The sequence below is a fragment of the Cryptomeria japonica genome, chromosome 8, assembly GCF_030272615.1.
Source record: "Cryptomeria japonica chromosome 8, Sugi_1.0, whole genome shotgun sequence".
Taxonomy (NCBI): Eukaryota; Viridiplantae; Streptophyta; class Pinopsida; order Cupressales; family Cupressaceae; genus Cryptomeria; species Cryptomeria japonica.
The window spans coordinates 47682655-47702676 of NC_081412.1; positions in this window are offsets into that span (position 1 = coordinate 47682655).

The window sequence follows — 20022 nt, forward strand, 5'->3', positions numbered from 1 at the left end:
TCCTAACATAACAAATTACAATAAATCCTATAATCAAACGAAACAAAATAAACTTATAAGGACAATAATATATTCACATCGAATGTCCCCTTTATTATAGTTAAAATTTTAAATTCTTAATTAGATCAACTTCTACTAATAGGCATTAATATAAATACTTGATTCAATAAAAATTATTTATCTCCTAACAAGTTTCCTCCATCTGTGATAATACCTCCTTCCTTTATAACTTGATTAAATCTTGCATCTATAAATTAATTATTAATATGATTTTAACGTAATAATATTAATTCATTGAGCAATTGAAAATTGAAGTGTCGAACGTTAAAATGTTAATTGCTTTATTTAGTATAAGATTCCATCTAGGCTAAATGAGTTTGCCAGATCAAGGTCTTGGACTTATTTTCGAATATATATAATTCCACCACGATATCCTCTTCCAAAGAATTTATTCCATTTAATAAATTAACTATGTGTGAGTTAACTTTAACCCCTAACTCAAGTAAGCAAAAATAATATTTAATTTAAATGCAGAATACTAAAATGATTATTTATTATCTCATCAATCTTTAATCAATAAATTAATTTAACCAAAAATCTCTGAATTAATTGACAAAGATAATATTGCAAACCAATAACCATTATTTACTTTTAGGAACTAATTAAATTAGTCCTAGCATTTGGTTTATAAATGTCTATATTTTATTTTAACAATAATTAAAATGTGCTTAAACTAAATCAACTGAAGGGTCAATTAAATTCATATTAAAATTTGTCCTATAAAGTTTAATCTCAAATACAGTGGACTAAAAATATTCCCTTTAGTCAAATAACTACCAACAGAATAAATTTCCTAAATGATTAACTCCAATATAATTTAAAATTTAAGACTTCCTATTTAATGTTTATTTAACATATATAAATTATGAATGTTAAATAAACTAATTAAATTAGAGACAAATTTATACATCCATAGTTTAAAACTATATATATATATATATATATATATATATATATATATATATATATATATATATATATATATATATATATATATATATATATATATATATATATATATATATATTTGTCTATCGTACACCTATACAATTATACGAGAGGATAATCCCCCCCCCCCCCTTTTTTTTTTAAATACATTATTAACCTAATACCCATGAACCCTAATTTTATTAATATATAAAAAAAACCCTTTTATTTTTTTTTGAAACCACTTTACTTCTATTATTTTTTGAACACCCTAACCCAAACTGGGTTAGGGTTTTCGAATTTCTTTCTTGTTGCAGGGGCTGAGTGAATAAGGATGGTGGAGCGTTTTGGAGAGGTAGAGGCCATGGGGGGGGGCTCCCCACAGGGACGGCCACTACCAAGCCTGCGGGTCATGACCCACAAAAGCGGCCTAGGCTGCCGCTATGGGATGCGGCCCACAACCCGGTAGTGCCAACATTGTGGGACACCGCCCACAGAGGGGGGCCGAAGCCTCCCCAACTGTGGGTTGCGGTCCATAGTGGCGGCTACGGCTGCCGCTAGGGGGTCACCGCCCACTGTGTGGGGGGGGGGGGGGGTCGCCCTGCGGGGACATCCGCAGGGGCCGAGCCCCTTTCCAAGGTTCTTCAAAAATATATATTTTTTTTAAATTTTATTTTGTAATATTTTTATTTTATAAAAATATATATTTATATATATATAATTATATTATATATAGAAATATATTTTAATATAAGTATAAATAAATAAATATATATATATATATATATATATATATATATATTTAAATAGATATATTTTGGATACTCATCAGATTTAGGGCTAAATTTTCTTTTAAGCAAATATATATTATTATTTTTTTTCTTTTCAAAAAAAACATAGAACAGATTATTAATAATCCTCAGATTTAAATCAAGGTCTTATTTTTTTTAACTTTGTTTTAAATTCCAAGTTGCTATAATCTGAGATAAATTATTTAACCTTAGATTTATTTTAAACAAATGACAAAATTCAAGATTTAAACAGCATAAAAAAAAAATAAAAAGATATTAATTAAATTAGATAGGCTATTTAACTTTAGATTTTATATTCTGCAAATAAGTAAATGATTGACAAAGTTCAATAATTCTAATCAACAACTATATAAATGACAGAGTTTAATAAAATATATTCAGCAACTACATTAACATAGATTATTTTAATTAAACTTAGAGACATGCATGAGGAAATAAACTGAACATTTAATTTCAAAGTGACATGCATGCAATCATTAAACTTTTAAGAACAATACAAGCTTAAACCCAATAGAATTATTTCATTTATGCAATAATCAATTAACAGAAATAATGCATTTATTTAAGGCATTTTTAGAATACAATATAGTCATTATTACATGAGGGTGAAATACCCAAACTAGTCCCTCATTTCTATTAAATGAGGACTTCAATTAAAATAGATACATTTTCTTTTCAAAGTAATTACAACATATAGTTTCCCTTTCACATTGCTGCACTTTAAAATATAAAATATTCCATTCCCAAATTGTTTTTCTGCAAACAAATAATTCTAGTAACTTCTACTTGTCCTTTACTTTTCTTCCATAAACCTGCAATAAAATCATTGGCTATGACCATGGAGTGCTCACCTCCTAGCCTAGGCTTACTAGAAGCCACCCTCGACCTTGGAGAACTAAGCCCTAGACAGGTTACACACATGCAAACACAACAAACAAGGGAAAACAAACACAATAGCATATTCCAACCAAGGCTACACTACACCACACAATGTGATGATTTTCCAAGGGTCGTAGTGGACCAAATACCCTGAGGAGACTGCAAGTATGGTAAAACACAAAGCCACCTCATGGAAAGCAAAGATATATCATAAGTATAATAACCCCACATCCTTATGTCCCCCCAAAGCATTCATGTCATATTTCCCTCCTTATGACCCCCAAATGCATAAACATGCCATGCAACAAGGGTCACATAAATATCCCTTGAGATCACTCTCATAACGAGAGCCTCTCACTCGAGGGTTGTCAAACTTCTACCACCTACAAGTCCATCCTCTCTCCCAAGAGTAGGAGGTCTTGGTTACTCCCAAAACACAAAATGCATACAAGAAATAAAAGACATAACACGTAATAATTTTCACAAAAGAAAATGCAAGAGAACAAATTTTTTTTCACACAAACAATCTTTCCAAAATAAACATGCATCATGAAAGAAACAAGAAGAAGATAACCAACCTTCAATCTCCCCAAAGGTATGCTAGACTAGTTGGGGATGAGCAACCCAATTCCACAATTCCTTGCTTCTCTACACTTAGCCAATTTCCTATTCCAAATCTATTCTTCTTTTCAAAATTGCATTGTCTCCAAAAATGGACAGTGGGTGGTTACCCGCAAAATCTCTCACTCTTGCCTAAGAAGACCTCAGTGAGAGTTCTCACAGGTTTCTAAAATTGAAAAAAGAAAAAGTCTGAAAAAGATCAAAAGGGATCTCTCATCAAAAAGGAAAGTTAACTAACCTAGATGATGCCTTCTAAATTCAATTTTCGCATATCTTAGAAAACTCACTTTTTGGGATGACTAGACAGTCACATGGGAGTTGACACATGCCTAAAAACACACCTAACCCATAGGTATACCTTATGGACTTTATGAAACACCTTTAAACTACCCCTAGGAGTCCATTTAACCCTTTTTAAACCCATCTGAAGTTAACTTTCGGGTCAAACCTAGGTTGACCACCCCAAAGATTCTCTACCCAAAGAAAATATAGAACCACATTAAATTATTCGAAATAGTTATGGTTAAAACATCTCCCTCCAAGAGACAATTCAAAAATCAAGACATAAATCAACACATGTGTCAAGTGACACAATAAAATACTTTACACATTACACATGAAAACTTGTCTCTTGTTGGATTTACACAAATTAATAAATTCAATTTAACACACATGCAACATACACTTTCACAAATAAAATATGATACAAACGGGGTGTCGTCTCTCCAAATAGACAAACCTTAGTTTTACGAATGTACATAGGTCTAGGTTTGGTTCTCCATAATGTTTCCATGGTCACATGGATAATTTTCCTACGCATCTCAATTACAGATTAGTAATTCCAAATAATCTCATATAATATTAAACACATGAATAAGAATACACATCAAACACTCTGCATACAAATTTACATTTAAACAAATCGATATATCTTATATCCAAATAAATCCACATAAGCAATTATCATAATCCTCGTAATTTTGATCCATACATAAGACATGCATCCTATTTCTATCATCATAGTAAAGTCCTTTAAATCCAATAATGACATACATCATCTCAAAGTTATCCTATTCTAGAATCATATAAAGTTATGTATCCATTACACATCAAAATGTACACCTCAAGGTGAAATGATTCCGTAACTTGGTTCAATTACTTTTCTCACCAATCTATCCATCTAACATAGCCCATCCTATTGAATTATAGTATTTATTAGTAAGTTCAACCATGGTCAACTGAGTTAATCAGAGATTGATCGGGGAGGGGCTCTACATTACAGTTGAAACATTTAAAGGGTGCTTTACCTTCATACTTACTTCCAACTAGACCTTTAGGCATTTTCTTTGTAAATAGTGCTTCTAGTTCTTCAAGTTCTTCATTTTCTCTCCCGCTTTCTTCAAGTTCTCTTGCATAAAAGGCTTTCCGATCAGATTTTTCAAATGATGATGCAAATGATGTTGATGCCTTAAAAGCTAAATCTATCTTTATAGTAGCAACAAGACCAAATTCTTCAATTTCAAAAGCTGAAAGTTTTCCAATCAATGTGTCCCTAGTTACTGATGTATTAGGCATTGTTCTTTACTCATTTATAGCAGTAACTTTCATTTTGTATGTCGGTGACAATCCTCTTAAAACTTTTGAAACAATTTCATCTTCACTTAAGGTTCCTCCACAATATTTAATACCCGAAACAATTTCATTTACTCTTTCCATGAAAGCAGAAATCCTTTCATCTTCTTCCATTTTTAGATTTTCATACCTAACCTGGAAGCTTTCAAGTTTTGCAATTTTGACTGTGGCATCTCCTTCATTCAATGTTTCCAAATGGTCCCAAATAGCTTTAGAAGTAGATCTATCAAATAATCCCATGATTTTTTGATCTAATAATGCGCTCAAAAGTGCTTCCCTTGCTTTGCAATCATTTTTTTCATCTTTAGCCAAGTTAGGTGGATTAGGTTGAATTTGAGTAGGAGCAGTATAGGCATTCTTTGTAACATCCCAAATGTCCTTTCCAATGCAATTCAGATGTGTCTCCATCCCGATCTTCCATATGCCATAGTCGGTTCCATCAAATTTAGGACTGTCCTTCCTGAAATAGTTAGAAGACATTGGATCTTCTCAAGCTATTAAACTTCTGCAAAAAAGATAGTTAGGTCCCTGAGACAATTGAGAGGGGGGGAGTGAATCAGTTGTCAAATAAATTCAAACCAAAAACAACTTAACCACCCTTAATGCTTAATACCGGTAAACCAGACTTTATGCTAGTAGATAGTTTATCAGTTAATTGCAGTACTGATAAAGATTAATGCATGAAATAGAAAGACAATAACATCCGCAACACATAACACCAATATTTGTACGTGGAAACCCTGTAAGGGCAAAAACCATTGTGGGAAACCTTACCCACAATCAGATGATACTACTGCAAATAGTATGTGTATACAGATGGGGTCTGCACATGCAGAAAGGCCAAGCGCCTAGAGCTCACTACTCAAACACAAATAGAAGTCACACTGACAACAATTGGATGGTTAAATCCAATAATGATGTACTGCTCAAAATAGCATCTTCATATTCTAGATTCAGTACCAATTCAGTTCTGATATGTCTTCATAGAAACCTTCCTTCAACCTTCAAATGATGTCTGTGTGTATAGCTCTGCTTATATTTGCATATACCGAATTACAATCCTTCTCATATTCACATATCGATCTTACAAATAAGATCTTAAATAAATACCAAAGCCTAAGACCAATTGAGTAGGTTGCCTCTAAAAAAGATATTACAATAAAACAATTTACAAGTAAAATAATAACCAATCCAATATTTGATTCAACATGTCGGCTTAATGCATTTACAACTGTAAAGCGGAAAAATCGAACCCTAGTTGCTCTCCCCTCTTCCAACTCCAAGGAGAGAGAAGGGAGGTCACTAGGGTTGACAGTTTTCACTTAGGGGAGACTTTACATTCAAAAGAGGGGTTGAAACCCACAAGATCCAATCCCACACAATGCAAGATTGGATTCTAGATGAGTTTCAAGGGTTAAGACAGCAAGGCTACCCTCTTTTGTAAAGATTGTGGATAGAATGATTAAGCTAGGAATGCATAGAAAGTGAGAAAGATTCACTTATAAACTGAGATAGGGATATAGGATGAAGCTGCGGACCTAGAATTAGCAGTAAAATGTTGAGACGGCGCTGTCCTGCAAATTTGAGCAAAAGTTGACGGGACGATGGCGCCCGGCGTGCACACGGTCCTCCGAAAAATCCGCGAAACGAAGGGGGATCTGTTCGTCTCTGCACAAGGATTCCAGATCTTCAATTTCAGCCGCGTACCTGCAACCTACACATAGAAAAGTGAAGATGATTGGGGGGTTAGGGATTAGGGGTTTGCCCTTAGGTCAAACCCCGGTTTTGGAATTAACCAAGAAATGAGAAATGCTGTAAATGTAAATGATTGTAATGTAAAACAAGTACTAGTACCAAGGGCAAACCCCAGTTTTGGAATTAACCAAGAAATGAGAAATGCTATAAATGTAAATGATTGTAATGTAAAACAAGTACTAGTACCTTGTTGTAAGGATGTTTGTATCCTTATATGCGAAGGTATAGATGTTGTTGTATGTTGTATGTTGTATGTTGTAGTATGTGATCTCCTCTTCAACGGTTGAATCCTTGTCTTGAATGCAACACTTAGCCTTGAATGGAGACTTAGAATGATCAATTGCTTGAAGGAATGCTTGAATGCTTGAATGTTTGAGTATCGTTTCCACCTTTTTCCATCTTCCCAAATGAGAGAGGAAAATGTAGTTTATATACTTGTCAATTAGGGTTGATAGACTGATTTTTCTCGACCTTAGGCCGACCAGGAAATGTTATTTTCCATTTTGCAAACAAAAAGACCCGAAGTCCCATAGGAGACCGGGCCCAAAATAGGGCCAGGGACCAGGGCGCTGGGTGCCATGGTCCTTGGGGACCAGGGCGCTGGGCGCTCTGGTCCCACCTCCCGAGACAGCAGGGTGCAAGGAGGGATCAAGCAGGGTGCTGGAAAAATGCAGTTTTTGATGTCATGGACAAGTTTCGGGGTCTCCATTCAGGTTCAGTGTTGCGTCGCCATCGTGAAGACCCAAATGCAGTTGAAATTGCAAGTGTCGCAATTTTAGGACGCTACATTTAGCCCCCACTTTAGCGGGAGTATAAGCGTACGCTCATACTTCCGGTAAAGTACAAGGAAACAACATTGAAAAACTTTCACCACGTCAAGGAGGCAAGACACACCAAGCCCCTAGTGGACTAAGGATCTTACGACTTCAATTGACAAAGTAAAAGGGAAGATCATGAGGGAGAACCATGACTGTCAGTAGTAAGGTTCCCTCACTATGAGTCATGCAAGAGAAATACCGAAAATTTTCAAGGCAAAGCTAAGTTCGCCAAGAAATTTTCAAGTATCCTGAATGGATAGACGGGGTGTATGCCCCCCTACATTAAAGTGATCGCACACCCCTCAACGGGGGTGATTGCTTTAAGGTAGTGATACATATAAGAAATGAGAAGGAAAGGAGCACGTTATCACAAGGATTTAGCCCCCAAGTGTGAGATAAACCCAAGGATAATAGACACAAAACACAGAGCACAAGGTGACTTCGCTTTCCTCGGGGTCAGTATGTTGTATGATAAGTCATGTATATCATATGTATGTATGCATAATTGTTCTTCATTCCCCAATCAAGGAAGGTCACCTAGAAGAAGGGAACACATGTGACTTTTGAGTCAACATGAGAGAGACCAAAAGAGATCTCAATGTTTTGCATCATCCTCAAGTAGACAACACTAAGGACAACAAATAGAAGAATGAGAATAACACATAGAAGAAATAACAAAAGAGAGGAGGAGAGAATCTGCTATACTAATGTAACTAGTCTAGCACGTCATCTACCCCCCGATCTTGCTGATCAATGTTTCGGGAAGGTAGGGAACACGCTAGAGGAGGAACATTCAACACAGCAGATGGAGCTATCACAAGATCCAAACGAGGGCTATGTTCATGTTCCAAGCCACATTGTTCTTGTCTAGGAGCTAGGATAAGTGCTTTAGAAAATTTGTTAGATAGATGGTTATCAATATCAACAAGTTCATATTCACTATCAGAAGCAAGAGAAGTAACATTTTCATCATGAATAACATTTTCATCTATATCATCATCAAGATTTATAAAAATAGGATCTTTAACTCACATAGGATCAAGACCATCATGTATCTTATGTTTAGGAGATTTTGGAGAAAATGGAACAATGCTTGTTGAAGGTGTTTTTGGGGATTGCAAAGTTTGAGAAGCAGCTACCTGAGCTCTAAGAGGACGCTTTCGTCGGCATTCACGTGCAGAACAATTTCGTCTAGTCTTAGTAGGAAGTGGAGAAGATTGAGGAGGAGGAATGTTCTCATCCTTATCACTTGGGTGTTTAGGTTGTGGTCTCTTAGGCTGGATAATAGGAGAAGAGGAAGGTCTCTTCTCTCTATAAAAGGAAGGAGGAGGGACTGCTCCGTATAAAGGAGGAATGTTTGGTTTAGGAAGGAGACCAAGTCCATCATGACGAGGAGGTATAGGTCTACTTTTAGGAAGTTTATTAGACATAGACATAGTCACATCCATGGGAACGGGTTGGGAATCTTCTTGAGGAAAGACATTAGTTTTATCTTTCAAAGGAAGAACTTCCTTCTCAAGAATGATAGGAATATCAAGTTTGGGTGTTCTAGGTTCACTTAGAGATAGGATCATATCTGTTTTCCACTTTTGATAAGATTTGAAAAGATGATCACTTCGCGGTGGAAGAGATTGGAATTGTTTAGGCCAAAAATAATCAATAGGAATGATAGAAGTTCTTTCAGCTGGTTTAAAGAGACTATGATTGACAGTAACAACTTCACCATTATGGGGAAATTTCAAACACTTGTCAATAGGAGAAGCAATAGCTTTCATGGAAGATAGCCAAGGATAGCCAAGCTTCACACGAAATTGTTCAGAAGATGGAATAATAGCAAAGTTCACATCAAGGGATTTATTATGGACCTCAATAGGTAATGTAATAGAACCAATTGCAGGAGAAGAAAATGCATCAAATAATTTCACAACCACATTTGTTTCGTCATAGATCACTTGATTCAATTGCAAAGTAAAAAGAAATTCCTCAGTAATAAGATTAACCATGCACGAAGGATCAATAAGCACTCCACGGCAAGGTGTATTCTTGACTTTTGCAACTATGTATAAAGGACCATCAGATGCCCTAATAGTTTCACTAGAATCAAATGTGATGGAAGGTTCTTTAGGGTTTTCTTGCTGCTCTACCAAGTTAATCACATTCGGAGTCATAGACACAAGACCATCAGATGAGAAAGAAGAATCATTAACCTCAATTGCATTAGAGGTATGAGAAGGTGATGGATCAGTAAAAATCTGAAGATTTTGGTTAGGAGGAGCTACAGATGTATTGCCTTTATCATTCACTCCAGAAACAGAGATAGTATTATTATCAATCAAATCTTGAATTTTACCCTTTAAAGCAAAACATTTTTCAGTATCATGCCCAGGTTGACGATGAAATTGACAAAAAGATTTGTTATCAAAATAAGGTGAAGTAATCTTTGCAGGATCAATTTGCCTTATAGGAGGAAGAGTAAGCACATTTTGTTCCAATAACTTATTCATAATACTATGCAATGATTCATTCAAAGGAGTATACTTTCTTTCTTTCTTGAAAAACTTAGAAATAGGAGGCACACCTGATGCTGCATTCACATTGTTGTTGATGATGTTTTCATTGAATTTAATGGAATCTCTGTTCGGTTTAAACTTTCCAAATGGTTGTTGACTGCTATCACCCTTATCACTCGGAGCCATAGGATGTGATTGTTCCATTTGACTCACAGTCAGTTGATAATTGTGAAGAGTTGCACACAACTGTTGGAAAGAAGTAAACTCAGAAAACAGAAGTTTATCTCGAATATCTTTTTGTAAATTAGAAATAAAGATTCTTTGAATATCATTGTCAGGCACTGGAAAAGAAATTTGAGCATACAAATGCTTATATCTACCAATGAAATCAGTCACTTTTTCTTTAACACCTTGTTTACAATGCATTAAATCAATCAAAGTAACTTTAGGACTTATATTGTTTTGAAATTGTTGAATGAAAGCATTTGCAAGTTGTTCGAAAGAAGTAATAGAATAAGAAGGCAACGAGCAATACCATTGTAGGGCTTTGTCTCTTAATGCTCTAGTAAACAGTTTTGCAAGCAACCTTTGGTCATAAGCAAAATCAGTACATATTGTTTGAAAAGTCTTAACATGTGTTAGAGGATCTCCTTTACCATTATAAAGTTCCAAATGCAGGATTTCAACATGTTTAGGAGGGATAGCTTGAACAATGTCAAGAGAAAGTGGGCTCGCAACATCAAATGTGGGCACACTAAACTTAGATTGATTCATAGAGGCAATTTGTTGCTATAAACAAGAGACAGTTTGTGCAAGATTGTTAATGGTCGCTTCAGTCGAAGAATTCATATTAGATGTGTTATATTGAGATGGAGGTGTTATGTTATTGAAAGAAGGTAAAGAGTAAGGTGGCGAGACACTATGATAGTTAGTCATAGGAGATGATTGAAAAGGAGGAACACTACAAGGAGGAATGGAATAATTAAATGAATTGCCCCCTTGCGCCAGGTTCATTTGTGGAGATGTAACAGGAACACTCATTGAAGGAATGAATGAAGAAGTCGGATTGAATGAAGGAATAGAGTTAATTGAAGAGGAAGGATTGCCCCCATGACTGGTGATCATAGGAGAAGTAGTCATTATGTTTGATGTAAAGGTAGGTACGCTAGCAATAGGAGTTGTCAAAGGAATAGAATGATTGACTTGTGTATGAGGTTGTGTATAACCTAAAGTTTCGGCACAACTCTTCATAGGCATCACATTTGAATCCACAATGTGTGCAATACCATGCAAAATATCAATTCCATTCTTATCACTTTGAAGCATACGTTTTAGACCCTCAATTAAAGGAAGAGCTTGACTATCAGGGTATTCTTGAGACATCCATTGTCGAAAATCGTCAAATTGGTTATCCAATTTCGAAAGTTGTTCTTCAGAAACCTCATGGAGAGCTTCTTCATCATTAGGAGGATTAGAGGAATTACCCATGTCCTCGTTAAAAAGGCTTTTCAAATTAGGTTCCATCTCCTCGGTAATTAAACCTCGAAAAGACTTAATTCTAAGGCTTCGTCTAACGAGAATAGTGTAAGTAGGGCTTATTGTTGTAAAACTCATGCACTAGGGAGAGAGAGAAGAATTTGAATTTTAGAGGTAGCAAATTTCAGTAAAATCAGCCAATCTCCTAGATTTAAGCTATTAAATGCAATCAGGACAATCTCTCGAAATTTTGGAAAAAATGTCCGGGACCGTGGCGAACGGAGTGCACACGGTCCTCGTAACTTTTTTCAAAATTTTCAGGGATAAAAGTTATGATGATTTTATAGCTAACCTGAAAAAATTGAGTGCTTTTACGATCTGTAGACAGGCCAAATTAAAGTTGCAATCTCAAAATTGAACCCTACCAAGATTGTCAAAAAATGCAAAATTTGAATTTTGAAAAAATAGAGGGAAACTGAAATTTTGAATTTTATGATTTTAGAGGGAATACCAAAAGCAATGCAAGTTTTGAAATTTAAAAGTTGACTCAATTTCACGCAAAATTCAATTTTGAAAGCGGAAATCAAAGTTGTTGTAATTAAGCACTTAATTTCAAAAGTCACAAATTGCAAGAATTTGAATAAAGCACTAAAATTTCGAATGAATGCCAACACACTTTTCAGATTTAGGACAGTAAGAAACACAATTTTGACATGAATTTCAGTTTCGACAATTTTTGAATGTTTAGAAGCCTTAATCCAAGTAACCACAAGACCAACTTTGATTTTAATTTTGAAAGTGTTATAATTGATAAAATCAGCCAAAATTCTGGATTTTAGCAGGAAAATACAGTAAGATCTAGCTCCCGAAATTTCGGAAAAAATGTCGGGGATGATGGCGCTCGGAGTGCACACGGTCCTCGCAACTTTTTTCCAAATTTTCAGGGATAAAAGATATTATGATTTTATTGCGGAATCCAAAGTTACAGCTGATTTGGAGATGTTTTGATCAGTGAAATTATTGGACAAAGGTTGAATCAAGAGAGTTTTAAAAATTAGGGTTTTGACACTTAACCACTTAATTTTCAGAATTAAAGCACAAATATGAATTGATAATTTGTAATAGAAGGGTAGATCTGAAACAAGCATTAACATTTAGACATTTCGCAAGTTCAATTACTAAAAAGAAAATTTAGGGTTTTCATGCAATCAACCTCTAAAATTTGTAAAAGATCAAACATGGAAATGTAATTAAGGAAGCAAATTTTCAGATCTAACCATAAAAAATCAGAAAGGATGTTCACGTCGGGTTCACCAAAATGTAAAGTGGAAAAATCGAACCCTAGTTGCTCTCTCCTCTTCCAACTCCAAGGAGAGAGAAGGGAGGTCACTAGGGTTGACGGTTTTCACTTAGGGGAGACTTTACATTCAAAAGAGGGGTTGAAACCCACAAGATCCAATCCCACACAATGCAAGATTGGATTCTAGATGAGTTTCAAGGGTTAAGACAACAAGGCTACCCTCTTTTGTAAAGATTGTGGATAGAATGATTAAGCTAGGAATGCATAGAAAGTGAGAAAGATTCGCTTATAAACTGAGATAGGGATATAGGATGAAGCTGCGGACCTGGAATTAGCAGTAAAATGTCGAGACGGCGCTGTCCTGCAAATTTGAGCAAAAGTTGACGGGACGATGGCGCCCGGCGTGCACACGGTCCTCCGAAAAATCCGCGAAACGAAGGGGGATCTGTTCGTCTCTGCACAAGGATTCCAGATCTTCAATTTCAGCCACATACCTGCAACCTACACACAGAAAAGCGAAGACGATTGGGGGGTTAGGGATTAGGGGTTTGCCCTTAGGTCAAACCCCGGTTTTGGAATTAACCAAGAAATGAGAAATGCTGTAAATGTAAATGATTGTAATGTAAAACAAGTACTAGTACCTTGTTGTAAGGATGTTTGTATCCTTATATGAGAAGGTATAGATGTTGTTGTATGTTGTATGTTGTATGTTGTAGTATGTGATCTCCTCTTCAATGGTTGAATCCTTGTCTTGAATGCAACACTTAGCCTTGAATGGAGACTTAGAATGATCAATTGCTTGAAGGAATGCTTGAATGCTTGAATGCTTGAATGTTTGAGTATCGTTTCCACCTTTTTCCATCTTCCCAAATGAGAGAGGAAAATGTAGTTTATATACTTGTCAATTAGGGTTGATAGACTGATTTTTCCCGACCTTAGGCCCACCAGGAAATGTTATTTTCCATTTTGCAAACAAAAAGACCCGAAGTCCCATAGGAGACCGGGCCCAAAATAGGGCTAGGCACCAGGGCGCTGGGCGCCCTGGTCCTGGGGGACCAGGGCACTGGGCGCCCTGGTCCTGAAGGACCAGGGCGCTGGGCGCTCTGGTCCCACCTCCCGAGACAGCAGGGTGCAAGGAGGGATTAGGCAGGGTGCTGGAAAAATGCAGTTTTTGATGTCGTGGACAAGTTTCGGGGTCTCCATTTAGGTTCAGTGTTGCGTCACCATCGTGAAGACCCAAATGCAGTCGAAATTGCAAGTGTCACAATTTTAGGATGCTACAACAACATTAATAAATCATCTCCATAGCATGTTGTGCTGATCTGAAATAGATAAGCCTATCGGTGCTTATCCTGGACCTATTTGTCGGTAACAACAAATATGCAAACATGAATATACCAATGAACAAATCTCCAAGACAAAGTGTCCAAATGATGTCTTCAACATAACCAAGTATTTTCCATGTCATTCCAAGTGTCAGTGAACAATATATCCTTTCGGTGTACCAGATACCAGTGACTATGGATAAGTCACTCGATTGCCAGTGAACATTGCCAATTCTCCAAGTGCCAGAGTTGATAAGTGTTAATAGGTGTTGACATCAATGACAAAACCATATCAACATATCCAAAATACCAACAGTGACAACCGTTCCAACAGTTGGAGAGATTGCAGTCAATCTACAATCTTCCTCTGCATTTGAGAGGGGCAACTCCATCGTATGATGGGGGTATTTGAGATTTTTGTGTAGTTTTAACCTGAAAGTACATAAAGGAGAAAACATAGAACTAAATAAATATAAGGAATAGACATCCCAACAATAGGCATACGAATACCAATTGAGATTTAACAATTGAATAACAATTACATAAGGGTTTTAAGCATGAGATATGTTTTAGATAGGAAATGTTGATGAAAGAAAGACAACAAACCTCAACATACCAAGAAATAAGTTGTACCAACACACATTTCAGGATACCAGGAAATGATGGATTTCATCAAAATGCATATATTTGGAAATGAAAACCAATGGATTGCACAAATACACAAAATGAATTACTTATTTAACATACGAGAAATTAGTAATAATAAATTATGAATAGATTTAAGACATACGAACTTCAATGCATTCTTCATTGTTCTCTTGAAAATATACAAGTTCAAAAGCATTGTGTGCACAAATGTAAAAACCAAAGTTCTCCAGCATCTTCCCTTCTGTAAGAGTCCCCCCTTTACAAATGAATTGGCCTTGTATTTATAGGCATCCTGCAATAACTACCTTAATAAGCAACTCATAACTACTTTATGATAACTAACTTAGGTAACCACTTAGGATAACTATCTTAAGAATAACTTCCTAAAAAGCCACTTGGGATAACCACTTTGTGTAACTACTTAGGAGAATCACTTAAAAAAACTACCTAAGTTAAGATCACTTGGGATAACTACCCTCTTTGGAGACAAGTTAGCATTTCCCTAACTTTTACAAAAATGGATTTCGAATTCTAACTTGTGGAATGATGAGAGACATGGTAACTTTAATAACAAAACATCTTAAAATATATTAAATTTCAAGTTAGGATAACTTGAAATTTAACTTTATGACCATTTCATCATCAATTCTTTGTTTGTATTATGGAATATAACTGCATACTTGAACATCTATGCCTTTAGAACCAATGAATTAAAGAACTTTAGTCATCTCTTCTTATCACTAAAGATTTGAATCGGATTCCACTTCAAATTAAGCTCACAAGCACAACCTCTCAAATATTCATTATGTGTCACAACTTCCCCTTACATTGTAGGCTCTATCAAATTTGGGCTCGCATGTCTCATTCTTATATTCACCCTTCCTTTCAAATATCTCATGTTTGAAGACACGTTTTCTTAACATGTATACCATGGTTTTATATCATGCCTAATGTTTCAAGGAACATTCAACTATGAGAAGATGTTGGAAAATGCTAGAGAGCATAGTTGTGCATCCATTATTTGCACATTTGTATGAAATATTTCAGATCTCCTTTCATCAAATCTATTTTGTAGTCATCCTTTCATGTTTGATTGATAACAATACTTCACTTCAAGACAGGCTCCAAGGATGTTGATATATGCTATAGAATGAGCTTTACGCTTACCAATTTTGCTTCCATGAGGGTTTTTTTTTAAGCTTTTTTCAACATTTTAATTGATACTCATGTAAAATCTGCACGCACCAAGACAACACATCCATGCATAAACCGCAACCAATTGCATCTGCTCGATAATTTCTAAATATTTCTCAATGACTCTTCTTTCCCTTTATGCTACAGTCATTGTACTCCATGAGATGATATTCAAACCTTCATGTGACTAGTCTATGCCTGCATGTCATGTAAGTTAAATTTGGCTTTGCTCCTCTTGGTTACATTTGCTTGAAATTTTTTAAAGCCTTTATCGACAAACACATTCTATGTGTATTCTACAACATATCAGGCTCGGAGACCACATTAAACTGAGTGAACTTTATGTACTAGGCATTCTTTAAAATAGTTTGTTGGCTTTGTGTTCACTCTTCTAGGCATGTGGTGGGATGAGACCTCTATAAGACATTCTGTCAACAAGTCAGGTGCATTGTCTGTGTTTGTAGATTTTTAATTCACGTTCACGATTCACTACGTGCCTTTTTTACGGTTCCACATTTTGAATGCATGTCGACCAGCTCATTTCCAACTATTATATTTGATAGGAGATATCCCTTCCATGAATGCATATTACTAATGAATATTTGGCTTTGCACCACCAACTACATTTTCTAAAAACTTAACAAAGCCTTTTCAACAATATCTATTTTGTGAATATCTTGTGATCATAGCATTTCATTTCTCAAGATGACATTTTTGGAAGCATTCTGTCATATATTTACGAGAAAAGTCTATACTTTCATATTTTGTAACTACAAACATCGCTCTCCTTGATTTTCCATCTCTTTGAGGGACTAGTTCAAACTGGCAGCTTAGTTTTTGATTCCATATTTCATATAAATTGCTCCATGGTTGTTGCAACTGTAACATCGGAAAAAAAATCCTATGGGCTTTATGCTTTGATGGATGTGTAGAACTGATTCTGATACTTTCCACTGTTGGCACGAGTGGATTGTTGGTAAAGGTCGTGGAATTCGGTTACAAGCCTGCAAACTGCATTTGCTTGAGATTTTTAAAAACTTTTCTATGAATCTGCACCTAATGCTTTGATAAAGTAGTTATTTGTAAGTAGTTATTATAACTACCTTCTCTTTGGCCTTTGAAAACAAACAAGAAACTCCCTTTGTCGGTGTTTTGTGAAAGTTGGCCAAGTTGCTGATAAAGATGGATGATGGAGTGACAAATTTTTAATCGATCTTTCTTTATCTTATCGACCATTTGTAAAAGTGTCGCAAGTTGTCGATAAGGGACTCTTTTGGCATCCTTATCGGGCTCTTTCAAAACCAATTTCAAAGAAACAGTCAATTCAATAAAGGCTTTATTGGTATTGTGAACGACTTCATTTCCATTGGTTATTTTGATAGCTTTGAAAACTATGAAGAAAGACCAATTACTATGCTTCTATAGTGACTTGAATGATATTACAAACTTACTCAAAGGCATTGAATAAGGTTATAACCACTCGCTATCATCAAGTTCTATATTGATTCTTCAACTTTGATTAACTTCCTTACCATTTGAAACTCATCGTGCCTACCCATTCTTTCTTTCATAATGAAGGGACAATGTTGGAGAACATAATTGAATTAGGTGTTACACCATAGTGTATCAATTTTCAAGTCCAATGATTTTTTTTATGATTTTCTATTAATCACACCATTGCTTCTTAGGATCTTCAATCCAAATAGCTAGTGATTTCAATTTGAAATGAAAAGAGACTTGGCACTTGTGGATTATTTGGGACTTAAAGAACTATCCCACATGAGATTTTACATGCCAAAAGTTTAATATTTTTCAAATTTAAAAATTGCACTAACAACTGGCTCTGACTGGGGACAAGGATCGCAAGAGACAAAGGATGAATCCAAAATCTTTGCAAAGGATCAGTGCATTATCCATTGGGCAATAAAGTCACAAAAAGAGGAGAGAACAAGAGAGACTTATTGGAGAGACCAAACACAAACCAAAAATGGGGCGAACATAACCAAAAATTCAAACTAGAGTATATACATGGTAAGCAAAGCCCACCTCAAACTTCTCCAGGATCATCATGCAAAACCATTCACAAGATGAGAGAAATAGGCACCTTTGCAGAAAAATGGTGTGCATCCATGTGACACATGTAAGCTCAGTAGGTTGGCAACATTGACAAATGCAACATGTAGAATAATTTTGAACAAAAAGCCAAGCAACCATATCTCATCATAAATCTTCACGCTCTCTTGGATCGAATTGGTACCATCTTGAACATTGTGGGCAAATTTTGGAATATTTTCAAGCATACCAATATCTTCTACCTGAATATCCTTCTGATAGTTTAGATTGGAAGAAATTGAGCCACAAATTGGACAACTTTCATATAATTTGAAATGTGAAGAAGCCTCTGTAGGTGGAACTAGTGAATTTTGTTCTTGAATATTAATTTCCAATAGCATAGGATCATGCTTTATCATAATATTTTCTTCCTCTTTTACCATAAGAATTTTCAAAATTTCTTTGTCTGCAGAATGTGAAAAAGTAGAAGAGGAGAGCACATTTGTATGTATAAAAGGTTCACATGTGGTTTCCTCTTCATCAATAACAAAATATTGACTACTAGTCTTCAAATCTTTGACTTCATCAAACTCGTTGTCCTCTTCAATAATTAATGATGGGAAAATAGGAATATCTTCTCCACAAAGGAAATCATCATCTAGAGAATTGAGTAACCAATTGGGAATAAAGACTACTGGAGTCCCATCTTTATGGATCTCTTCTTCACCATTCTCTTCATTCTTGGACTGCATGCATGCCTGGAAAAAATTTGATTCATCATCTTCAAGCTCCATGTTTTCAGATTGATGAAGGATTTCTTTCTTGTTGTGATGATCTTGATAATTCTCATTGCATCGATGGATGCAATCTTCTTTTTCTTCATCACTCACTTCCTCTTCATAATTCTCATGGCATTCAGGAACACAGTCTTCTTTTTCTTCAACACATGCATAATGTGATGAGTCTTTTTCAAAACCTGGATTATGAGACATCTCATCTGGAATGTGCACATCTTCAAGAAAAAAATTCTTTCCTCCATCTTTTTGTTCAATCTCTTGAAATTTTTTAAGCAAGGAAGGATGGACTTTGTTAGGATCAAGTTGCCTATCACCATAAAAGATTTTCAAAAATTGAACTTGTTCAGCATCATAAAGATCTTGATTTCTTTGAGAAGCAAGTGAAATAGGAGGATCTTTTTCTACATGATCGTTGTTGTCTTCTTCTAGTCCAAGTTGCTTTCCACCAAAGAAATTCTTCAAGAAGTTAACCTTCTTAGGATCTTTAAGACTTTGATTCTGTTGATCAACTGGTACAGGGGAAAGAACATGTTTGTCTTCATCTTTCTTGATTGTTGCTGATTTAGGTGAATGACGACAAGAAAGAAAACCAATCTCTTTTCCATCCTTTTCTTCAATCTTTTTCAACACTTGACATAAGGAAGGGTGAATCTTATCAAGAGTAAACTACATGCCACCATAAAAGCTCTTCAAGAATTTGACTTGTATGGGCTCATCAAGAACTTGCTTCTTCTGATATAAATAGTCTTCATCATCACTTTCTATTTTTCCTTTGTACCAAACCATTGTTCTGAATTCGATCTTTTAGATAGAGTCGCAAACCTTCATTTTGAAGAAGGTGCCTTGAAATTTTTGAGGAACAAAGCACACTAATATTTCACTCCCTAGCAAAGTTGCCAAAAATCTGTTGGTAAATTGATTTGTCACTGTGAATTCTCCTTTAAAATTGACCCTGTTCGCCCAAAGAGAAGTGACAACCGTTCCAATAGTTGGAGAGATTGCAGTCAATCTGCAATCTTCCTCTGCATTTGAGAGGGGCAGCTCCCTCGTATGATGGGGTTATTTGATATTTTTGTGTAGTTTTAACCTAAAAGTACATAAAGGAGAAAACATAGAACTAAAGAAATATAAAGAACAGAAATCCCAACAATAGACATACGAATACCAATTGAGATTTCACAATTGAATAACAATTACAAAAGGGTTTTAAGCATGA